General features: G+C 42.4%; 1 long non-coding RNA gene across 1 annotated transcript in view; it reads left to right on the top strand.

Annotated features, from left to right (window-relative positions):
• Positions 1-3,618, top strand: part of LOC141117128 (uncharacterized) — a 32,242-nt gene extending 28,624 nt beyond the window's left edge. Inside the window, exon 3 of the long non-coding RNA XR_012237107.1 lies at positions 2,683-3,618. This is a non-coding gene — a long non-coding RNA (uncharacterized lncRNA). The remainder of the gene's footprint in view (positions 1-2,682) is intronic.
• Positions 3,619-11,010: the final 7,392 nt, after the last annotated feature.

The following is an 11,010-nucleotide window of genomic DNA, read 5'->3' on the forward strand; positions in this document are numbered from 1 at the left end:
ACATACGACTAGCCGAGAAAAAGGAAGTTCAATAGCCAGTGCGGCTCTTCTGCTTGATTCCGAGCATGCGTGGAACTTTGTGTGTCGGAATTGTGTACACACGAACGGAATTTACGACAACGGATTTTGTTGTTGGAAAATTTGAGATCCAGATCTCAAATTTTGTTTGACGGAAATCCTGATGGAGAAAGTCCGATGGAGCCTACACACGGTCGGAATTTCCGACAACAAGCTCCCATCGAACATTTTCCGTCGGAAAAACCGACCATGTGTACGGGGCATTAGGCTTTACTATCATAGAGAAGGCAAGGCTAATATTATTGACTAAAGCATAGATGCTACATCTACAAAATCTAGCATCCACAGTTGTGTGGGTAAAATTCAGCATCTTTACTCAGCTCAGGAAGTCACATCACTGTATAATTCTCACCTGTTGACTTGGTACATGACTCATTTCTATCCATTACCAGCTTTTAGGAGAAATATAGGTGACATTATGTATATATAATAAGAGATTAATTCAGCAAATTCATGCTCAGGAGGTGAACTGAGGGTGGCATGACATTATGAACCCTTTCCTTGCCCCAGTTTTGTAGATTTGTTATTGTAAAGTCACACACATTTATACCTTGAAATCTACAGTCTATGGTTCTAGAACCATACGAAACACACAAACAAGCCAACACTCACAGAGTGTGAGCTGCAGAATTGCATAAGTGTATGATAAAGAATTTGCATATTTGGAAACATGAGCATAAGTAATATTACCACGCAAGGTAAATCTTCATTGGAGGGCTAGCACTTACTGCCCCTTTGATCACCTGTGTTTTAAACAAATGTGTAGTGTTGAGTATTACACATAGTCACATTTGATATGGTAATGAATGGTCATGGTTAGTCACTGATGTACGCAATGTTTAGTAGAGGAAACCCTTACATTTTTATTGAACCATTATGGCAATTGCATTTGCATGGTTTCCAAATCTCTGTTCTTGGAAGACAAACATTTTTTGTTTTTAATGTTTACAGAGATTACCAATTTGCCCTGCCAAGATAAATATTCCACTCAATGAACTGCTAAAGGAGTACTTTCAACCACCAACCAGTTTACTCCTTTGCAGTGTGCTCAGGGAATCCCTTTCATGAATGGACCAGTAGATGAGAGCATATTGTATTAGTTATAAGTTGCACCACCTAATACAATCTCTATAATATGTGCTTACATACTCAACCATTCAGTGTCAGCAAGGACATATTAGGGACCTGTACTTGTTTTCTTCTCTCATTCCCCATCAGTTACCTACCCTTTCCCTCTCTTACCGGTTCTTTTCCCTCCCTCCAATTCCCTCCGGGTCGCCCCCTTGGATTAGAATAGCAGATAATTATCTCTTCTACCTCATACACAAGACATCTAAAGCGGAGGGTGTACCTGCATTCTCTATATTGCAGGACACAAAGATAAGCGTTTTGGAGGTGATTGTGGGTTTTTTTTTTTTTTATTTATTTCTTTTTTTCCCCTCTCTCTAATTATCCCCTCCCTTTCCCTTTTTTCCCTATTTTTTTTTTCCTTCTTGTACACTTATATTCAACCAGACAGTCCTTGGACAATTTTGTCTCTGTATCACTACAGAGTTTGCAGAATGGAGTACATTGTAGCTTGTAACCCTGCATGTAACACCCTTTTCTGCTTCTTGTCAAGTGTTTAATTATCTCTAACATGCTGAACCAACCTTCATGCATGATCTCGTATTGTTAGCCTAGCTTTCATTATTCATGCTTCTCAATTGAACTTTCTGTTATGTTTCTTATATATTGTACATTTGAGCAGTATTATTTTTGTTATATTTCACTGTAAACGCTATTTTTTGTAAAAAATTAAAATAAAGAATGTTTTAAAAAAAAGTCCAAAATTATCCTTTTACTAGTTCACTTAAAGCTTATCTCTGGGCAAATGTTAAAGGGAATGTATAGTTTTAGATGGACTGATCCTACTTTTATTAGTTAGGATTATAAATGTGTGACTAGCCTAGAATGACATTTCCCTGAGCTACGGCCAGTGCACCCCTTCCAAATACCCAGTCTAACCTACCTGTAAAGTATGCATGTTAATATTCTTTCACATCATTGTAGTCTGTATCTAAAAAAAAAAGACACTCCAATGAAAAAAAAAGGTAAAAAGAAGTGGAGAATGCTGGTGATGAGTATTCCCATCACAATAAATTACTTTAAAAGCAATCTGCGATAGAGCTGAAAGTGATAAAGCAGCCTCAGATTTGGATCGCCACTGGAGGCCTGCTAAGTGCTGTATTGTGCTCATTTTGACCTATGTCCAGAAGGTGAGAAACGAATATCAAATGCTAACAGCCATATTGGCTGTGCGACTTCAGCATTACAACATGATGAATATTTACAGGAACAGCCACTGGCAAGTTGGCAACAACCAAATACACTAACACGATGTCTAAAACAAGGAATACATATAAGACCTGCAATTACACCTCCTGCTTTTATAGAGGGATTTTAAAAATAGGGAATACTGTATATTTGATTTTTAAATGAGATAAACAATAAACCTAAAGTGGAAGTATATCCGCCTCGATTTAACCAATTCAATATGTTTAAGTAGATCTAGTACTTGCCTCAGTCAGTATAACTAGATACTAAAATATATCTTTATTTTAGGGTATGAGCTAAGACTAAGAGGGAGGGGAAGCACCCAGAGTCAATCAAGCTTTACTGCATTTCACAATGCTGTCACTCAGAACTTGCTGAAGTAGTAGGAGGATGGAGTAATGACCTTCTCAGTGACTGTGACGGGAGTCACTGTTGGGCGCAGGGTGACCAAGAAAAGAATGAACCCTGAGAATATGATTGGATTACTTAAAATGGGACAGTAATATTTATCCACAATATCTCCCAGGATATATGTAAAGACTATTCTTGGTTTGTTTGATTCTGAACTCAACATGTTAGTTGAGAGAGCTGATCACATTGGCCTCTAGAACTGGGAAGGAGGCGGACAGTCTACTCATACTATAGTTTGTTGCCCACTAGGCTGAGGAGTTGGGGAGATCACTGTTTGTATTGTTAATTGTAATTAGCTCCTGCTATTGTGAGGTGTCCTGTGTGTATACTAATGTGTGAAGCTCGTTGACAAGTGTGTCCTAAAGGTCATGTCTCTGAGTCACCTAGGCTGTCTAAAGGATTAGTTAATGAGCTCATGTTAATTAGGTTTCTGATCACAGGTGTATTTTCAGAGTAATATGAGCAGGAGGTATACACCTCCTCTTTTTACTGTATATAAGACTTGTATGCCTTTCAATAAAAAGTAATTTTCCTGTTTGACCCTCAATACAGAGCCTCGTCTCATACTTGGGGGGAAGAATTATTTGTATGTTGTATGTATGTATGTTTCTTGTTCGGCTGATTGAAGTGTTCGGTAGCTGCCTTTGTGTTCGGAAACGGAATGTGTTAAACGGCTTTAACCCATTTCATACTCGGGGTGTCGTTACAGTGACATTGGGTTGTTAAGACAGCAGGCTGGAGTGGATCCTTGACCATGCTGTATTGCTTATCTGCAAAGACAAAAGTGAGGTCGCCGACCAGGCTTTGCTAGGGCTGCATGGATAATGGGACTGATTGAACAGAAAAACAAATCTTTGGGAGGATGCATTTTACTTATATATATATCTTAAATGTTTGCTATAGATCTGCTTTAAGTTAAATACATTCACAGTCATAGAAACATGTTGGAAGAAGCACAACACGATAATCTATGGGTGATAGTTTTTGCAACCCCATTCCAAAAAAGTTGGGATGCAGTGTAAAATTTACATAAAAACAGAATGCAATGATATGCAAATCTCATAAACCCATATTTTATTTACAACAAAATATGGTAAACATATCAAATGGTTAAACTGAGAAATTGTACCATTTTGGAATTTAAAATGTAATGGCAGCAACATGTCTCAAAAAAGTTGGGACGGTGCAACAAATAGGTATCAAAGTAAGTGCTACGATCACGTAAGAGCTGAAATAACATTTTGCTAACTAATCAGGTAACTTGGCAACAGATCAGTAATATGACCAGTGGTGTACTTAGATTTTGTGCGGCCCTAGGCCTGACTAAACTCGTGCACCCCCTAATTTAAATATGACCCACCCCTTCCTGTTTAAAACTCGCCCTGTCATCTGTAAACCACACCCCTTCCTTTTTAGGCTTGATCGAATGCGGGGTACTGGTGCTCAAAAGTGGGGTGCATGCAGAAAACAGTATTTGGCTCTTCCAGAACGAACTTCTTCTGGACTAGACCTCCCTGCAGAATCACCTAGCCCTACGAAGGTGCAGAAGAGCTGGAGCTTTAATGACCGTACACGGTTTTGGGCTTCTTTAAAGTGGTAGTAAACTCTGTACTACCACTTGTATCTACAGGTAAGTCTATAATAAGGATTACCCGTAGGTACTGTGAATATCTCCTAAACTCATGGATAAATGCTGAGAGCCTGAGCCGGCTGCTCTGCCCCCTCCACAGCTCAGTGCTCCAGTGAGCGAGGAGAGGGAAGAGCAGAGAGCTGTGACTGACAGTCTGCAGCTCTCTGCTCACAGGGCTCTGAAAACTGAGCGATTGGCGGTGTTCGATCACTCGGTTCTCAGTGCAGAGGTGCTGGGGGACAGATGCTGCATCAGACCCATGCTGCATCCACCTAGGTATGTATAAATCGGCAAAAAAAAAGCTCCTTTACTTCTCTTTTAAGTAAAAAAATCTGTATTTTTTTTTGCTAGAAAATTCCTTAGAACCCCCAAACATTATATATATTGTTTAGCAGAGGCCCTAGAGAATAAAATGGTGGGTTTTGCAATTTTTTATGTCACACAGTATTTGCTCAGCGGTTTTTCAAATGCAACATCTTTTGAAAAAATACACTTAAATGAATTTTAATGCACACAAAGACAATACAATACCCAATTTTTGGTAAAATATAAAAGATGGTGTTACGTCGAGTAAATGTCGCACTTTAAAATTTCGCACGCACGTGGAAGGGCATCAAACTACATCACTATAGGCAATGCTTTAAAAGCCTTTACAGGCTACCAGTTTAGGGTTACAGAAGAGGTCTGGTGCTAGAACTATTGCTCTTGCTCTGACATGCCAATTTTCAGCTTTCAGTGCTGTCGCAGTTTGAATGACATTTGTGCGTGCAGCACTATACACAAATAAAATTTTATAATTTTTTGGGGGAAAAATAGAGCTTTCTTTTGGTGGTATTTAATCACCACTGGGGTTTTTATATTTTGCTAAACAAATGAAAAAACCCCAACCTTTTTAAATGTTTCTGTTATAAAATTTAGCAAGTTAGTAATTTTTCTTTTTCACTGATGTGCGCTGATGAGGCTGCACTGATGGTCACTGATAGGCTGCACTGATGGACACTGATAGGCTGCATTGATGGATACTGATGAGGCTGCACTGACGGGCACTGATGAGATTACTGCTCGGCACTGATGAGGCTGCACTGATGGGCAGTAATGAGGCTGCACTGGTGAGGCTGCACTAATAAGGTGACATTGATGGGCACTGATATGCTGCACAGTTGGGTACTGATATTCAGCACCGATATGCAGCATTGATGGGCACTGATATGCTGCATTGATGGGCACTGATATGCTGCACTGATAACCAGGGAACTGATGCTCAGTGCCCTGATTATCAGCGTAAATGCACCTATCACAACAGGAAAGCCGGTAATCAGCTTTCCTATCCTCAAACACTGACAGCGCTGAGCAAAGGAAATGGCGATAACCGCCATTTGTTTACAAGTGATCAGCTGTGATTGGACACAGTTGATCACATGGTTAAGAGCCTACATCATCGGCTCTTTACCGTGATCATGATGCATTGTGTCCGAGGGACACAGCGCACCACCGAGCTCCTCACTGCACGCCCCCATGGGTTTGCATGCGCAGCAGGAATGGGAGAACTAGAGTGGTCCCGTCATTTTACAATACAGTGGGCGGGAAGCAGCTAAACTGTTTCTTTACATTTTTTTTATCACTTTTATTGCTTTCACAAGGAGTGTAAAGTGATGGGGTGGAGGAATGAGCGAGTTTGGGGTGGAGGAACTTGACTGGCCTGCACAGAGTCCGGGCCTCAATTCGACAGAACACCTTTGGGATGAATTAGAGCGGAGACTGTGAGATAGGCCTTCTCGTCCACATCAGTGCCTGACCTCGCAAATGTGCTTCTGGAAGAATGGTCAAACATTCCCATAGACACACTTCTACATCTTGTGGACAGTCTTCCTAGAAGAGTTGAAGCTGTAATAGCTGCAAAGGGTGGGCCAACTCAATATTGGACCCTACAGACTAAGACTGGGATGCCATTAAAGTTCATGTGAGTAAAAAGGCAGGCGTCCCAATACTTTTGGTAATATAGTGTATGTCCAGGTTTTAGAGCAGCATATGCTCCCATCCAAACAATGTCTTTTGCAGGGAAGGCCTTGCATATTTTTATCAGGGCAATGCTAAACCGCATTCTGCATCTATGAAAACAGCATGGGGATGCTACACTGTGGTAAACATGATGATGGTGATGATTCTTTGTTGTTTCTACTACTAAATTGGTGGTAATGTTTTAAAGTAAACATATATTTACCTGTATCTGTTTTTGTTTTTTGATTACAATCATTAACATTAAATACAAAAGATAATGAGTATCTCTTAGACAACATGATTCTGTAGGGGGCAGTGTAGATTTTAAATAAATGCATTATGATTAAATGCTTTGCAGATGTAGTATTGTAGGTCTTACCTCTGCAGGTTATAAGAAGTCTATGAATACCATAACAATGTTAATGAAAAGAAGCAACATTTTAAGATGAATAAAAACAGATGCTGTTAGTGAGCTGACAACTGTTATCTAGTCTTCCCATGATAAGCAACCAGCTGACATCACAGGTGATGTTCTTCATAGTATGTTACACACATGGAGCAACAATGGTATGGTGGTGGAATGTAGATTCCTCTCCCTGACTTTAGTGCACATAAACCTCAAACAGTGGGTCTGATTGCACTAGTGTAAAGATAAAGAATCCTGAGCCAGTGCCAGCGAAATGCAGCCTAATCAGTGCCCGCGAAATGCAGCCTTACCAGTGCCCATGAAATGCAACTGACCAGTGCCCATGAAATGCAGCCTCACCAGAGTGCCCATGAAATGCAGCCTTACCAGATTGCCCATGAAATGCAGCCTCACCAGAGTGCCCATGATATGCAGCCTCACCAGAGTGCCCATGAAATGCAGCCTCACCAGAGTGCCCATGAAATGCAGCCTGATCAGTGCCCATGATAGGCAGCCTTACCAGAGTGCCCATGAAATGAAGCCTTACCAGAGTGCCTATGAAATGCAGCCTGATCAGTGTCCATAAAATTCAGCCTTATCAGAGTGCCCACGAAATGCAGCCTTACCAGAGTGCCCATAAAATGCAGCCTGACTAGTGTCAGTGCCCATGAAATGCAGCCTTACCAGAGTGCCCATGAAGTGCAGCTTTACCAGAGTCAGTGCCCATGAAATGCAGCCTTACCAGAATGCCCATGAAATGCAGCCTTACCAGAGTGCCCTTGAAATGCAGCCTTACCAGAGTGCCCATGAAATGCAGCCTGATCAGTGCCCATGATAGGCAGCCTTACCAGAATGCCCATGAAATGCAACCTTACCAGAGTGCCCATGAAATGCAGCCTTACCAGAGTGCCCAGGAAATGCAACCTTACCAGAGTGCCCATGAAATGCAGCCTGACCAGAGTCAGTGCCCATGAGATGCAGCCTTATCAGAGTGCCCATGAAATGCAGCCTGACCAGAGTCAGTGCCCATGAAATGCAACCTTACCAGAGTGCCCATGAAATGCAGCCTTACCAGAGTGCCCATGAAATGCAGCTTTACCAGAGTGCCCAGGAAATGCAACCTTACCAGAGTGCCCATGAAATGCAGCCTGACCAGAGTCAGTGCCCATGAAATGCAGCCTTATCAGAGTACCCATGAAATGCAGCCTGACCAGAATCAGTGCCCATGAAATGCAGCCTGACCAGAGTCAGTGCCCATGAAATGCAGCCTTACCAAAGTGCCCATGAAATTCAGCCTTACCAGAGTCAGTGTCCATGAAATGCAGCCTTACCAGAGTCAGTGTCCATGAAATACAGCCTGATCACACCGAGCTGCATACTCCCGCTTTGTCACGGAGCTTGGATTTGAATATCCACTGTAACAAAGACGTGCTTCCTAGACCCGGCTCCCATGATACTCTTCACACTGATTCACTGTCCCGGCATTCAATCAGTGTTCCATCTATCACAGGAGACGGGTCTAGGAAGCGGGACTTTGTTACAGCGGCCGCACCGCCGAACACTTTGTGACACAGCAGAAGATCACCGCTGTGTCTGTATGTGACACTAACGTACACGAGGGAGTGGAGGACTCTGGCACTTGAGCTTCGGCACCCTCTCTCTGCCTCAGCTTGCGGCACTGGGATTGTCCCTGGATCCGATCCCTGATTCCAGGGGGAGGCACTTTCCTCCCTTGCCCCCTCTTGCAGACGCCAATGAACAAAAGTGAATTTATTGCTCACAACAGAAAAAATGTGGGAGAGAGGGGTAGAGCGCATAACACCCTAGGATAATATGCAGACAGATTAGCAGACTCCAAAAACAGCCAGGTAGACAGCAATACAGAACAAGGGCCTTAGGCCTGCACCCAATATTCTGTACCTACGTAGCAACAAAAACTCACAACACTGTGCAGGGTTTCCTTGGATGTGTTCCTCTACACTTTCCCAGCCTCTTCACAGCTCATAAAGAGTAACCTGTGGTACTTCATCTCAAAACTCCATCCTTCTCTGCATGCCCCCAGGCAACAAGAGGCTCTCTCTCTGGCAATGCTTCTCCCATGCCCCCAGGCAGCAGACAGACCCTCTCTGGCATAGCCTCGAACACATGACGAGGCCTCAGACGCCAGGCCTCACCCAACACAGATGTTCCTCACATATCCAAACCAGACCAAGGACTGGGTGGGAGGACCTCAAACACCTGACTTACTTCAAATATATACTCTATCCCAGCATGCTCAGCTGCCATGAAACTCCTACTGATTGGCTGAAAGAGATATGCATATTCAACTCAGTCTCACTGCAGCTCATCACACTAATGCCACAGACAACAGTGCCACCTATTGACAGTAGGGAGGAACCACAATTAAACTAGACTAAGGGGGAAAACCCAAATGATCACAAAGACTACAAATCAGCCAGGTTAGTTACCACCTAGTACAGCTAAATTTACCAGTGGCCCCTGTTTAAGACGGGTACTAAACTTAGTTATGATAATAAATATGTCACAAGCCCTGCCTCTCCACCTTGTCCAAACAGAGAATGCCTTGTATTCACTAAAATGGTGGCAGTGCCAAGCAAGTGACCTCCTGTGGTTACTATGGAGAATGGCAGCCACTCTGCACTGGACCCAGAAGAGTGCTACTATCACTGCGGTAGCAGCGACTAATAAAGAGATTTGCAGCTTCCACAGAGATCGTTCAGGGATGAAATATGCATGTTTACATTGGACCAAGATGAACCTCATCCGGCCTAAACCTCAGCTTTAAAATGTCTGCTAAACCAAGTCTTTTTTAGTGCTGCCCATGACCTTGTTGAGTCCATTCTTTCTCTGTATTTGTCCAGCAGACCTTGTCATCAAGACAAAGTGATGCTTTCAAGTCTAAAGTTTTACAATTAGTAACAGAACAATAGGTTATGGGGAAATTTCAGAGTGGAAGAAATCCACTCATACACTCATTGTGACTGTCAGTAACCTGCCTAGACAACCCACTACCAATAAGTAAAAGGTTTACTGAAAAGATTGAATCAAACAGGCGTACGCCTAATGAGTCAATCAGACTTGTGGTGTGACACACCAGGGGATAACGGCCTCAACACACACGACCTCCGGTTAGGGGTATAGACTCCAGTGGTCCCTCACAATGACACTCCAAAAGGATAGCCCTCTAACAGGATTGAGATGGAGAGCCAGATGGATTGAGATGGAGAGCCAGATGAATAATCTCTCCCGAGTGATGTAGTTATAAGGAAAAAAGGAAAAGGGCCACATAGCGTGATTTCATTTAGGAAAAAGGGTATTTATTGTATAAAAGGAACACTCACATTTGTGAAAAAATAAAGCACATGGTATAAAATATGATGCAGTGGCATCAGCAGAGTCCGTTCCGACGCGTTTCATCTAATGAGACATCATCTGGGGGGCTGGTCCGCTGTGGCCACTGTGTTTAAATAGAGTAATGTGTGCCCCATAACAGGATACAGCTGTGTGGTGTGTGTGATGTGTTAATATTTACTTCCTGTCACGGGCAAAATGGCACAGTAGCGTGTGGTTCAAGCCTCATTTTGAAATGAATGACTTCGGACAGCAGAGGAAATGATGTCACCTCGTGCTCCGGAGTCATCGTACGCCGCTCGAGGTTGTCTGACCAAGCATCACAATCTGGTGCCGGAAAGGGAAATCAAGCCTCATTTTCAAAAAATGAGCTTGACGGAAGCAGGAAATAAACCTCCACTATACATGCTTGGAGTCTGCAATGGACCATAATAGCACCGCTCACCCCATAGCCCTAGATTGGACATAGGACCCAATAAGAAACCGGGACTGCAAACACAGAGTTGGCAACATCATATTGTGCTTGTTTTGAGCAAGGTGTGCAATTATAGATTCAGACAAAAAGTCAAAAATCAATAATAATCGAACTATAAACTAGTTTTTAGCTATAATTTGATATACACCGCAGAGATGACCTTCAATCAAGGGTCAATATTATACAGTTAGATTAGAGATAGATGGAACAGTATTATAATGAAATATAAATTAATACAAATACCGTGTTATACGGAATTTGTGACTTTTAGGGGAGTTTCTTCCCTACAAAGTAAAATTGCTCCCCATATTATCAATCCACTTG

The sequence above is a fragment of the Aquarana catesbeiana genome, linkage group LG13 (assembly GCF_042186555.1).
Source record: "Aquarana catesbeiana isolate 2022-GZ linkage group LG13, ASM4218655v1, whole genome shotgun sequence".
Taxonomy (NCBI): domain Eukaryota; kingdom Metazoa; phylum Chordata; class Amphibia; order Anura; family Ranidae; genus Aquarana; species Aquarana catesbeiana.